Source organism: Sinocyclocheilus grahami, unplaced genomic scaffold (genome assembly GCF_001515645.1).
Source record: "Sinocyclocheilus grahami isolate Dianchi unplaced genomic scaffold, SAMN03320097.WGS_v1.1 scaffold14657.1, whole genome shotgun sequence".
Classification (NCBI taxonomy): Eukaryota; Metazoa; Chordata; class Actinopteri; order Cypriniformes; family Cyprinidae; genus Sinocyclocheilus; species Sinocyclocheilus grahami.
In genome coordinates, this window is record NW_015515427.1 from 2,269 (window position 1) to 3,252 (window position 984).

Genomic DNA, 984 nt, shown 5'->3' on the forward strand with positions numbered 1-984 from the left:
AAAAAAAAGGTACTGGTGACTTTTATTTTGAAGGTGTGTTTGAGGCAGATTTTGAAAGGGAAATCCATATCAGTATATCGGATTCACAAAGCTTTTCGGTGGGAACCTTCAAACTTACAATGTCGGGCACGGCGTCGTGAGTAATAAAGTAATGTCCTGCAAAAGCGAAAGGACATCATTATCCATTAACTAATCGAATGATCGGTAAATGCCTTTCGTATATGTCGTTTAACTTGACAGAAGGTCGTTTTGCCACAAGATTTGCTTGCATTTCAATTGATTAGCTTAGTTAGCCAGCCGTGGGCGTTGGTTAGCTTGAATTTAGTATTGTGTAGGTGCTGTGATGGCTTCTGCAATGTCTAAATCTCGTGAATGACTGTAACGGTTGTTTTAGCATGTGTACCGACAGATTACGCTTAGTCATTACGGTTTGTGCCATGTACAGTAGTACGTGCGAGTCAGCACTTCATTTGAGGAAGTAGCTAGCTAGCCTACATAGCTAGCACAGGGAATTGAGCGGCTGTGTTATAAAAAGCCACTGAGTTCCCTATATAGACAGCATGTCTAGATGTGCGCATTCGAACAAAAAACTGCGCTTGAAACCGAGCCAGACTGCAATTCCTGGTCACTGACAGCCTTATGATTAACATTTGTTTCCCTAAAATAGATAAAGGGGGTCATGCAGCTCTTAATAATACATGTACGATGTGACCATAAGACTCTATTTGTATATATTTTTTATTGTTCATTTGCATTTGGAAACATTACTTCCGTGTGTAGTGGGCTGTGGGTGGCTCTACTGGACTTTGAAAACCTGTTATCTCGGTTTGCTGTGTAGCTCTCCAGAGATTATTTAAAGTCTGTGTAAAGACAATTCTGAGAATTGTTTCTAAATGCATTATAAATGTTAGAAACGTATTGCACAAAGACTCTGAAGTGTGTAGTACTGAATTGTGGAGTTAAACCGTTAAACAGTTTTTCACC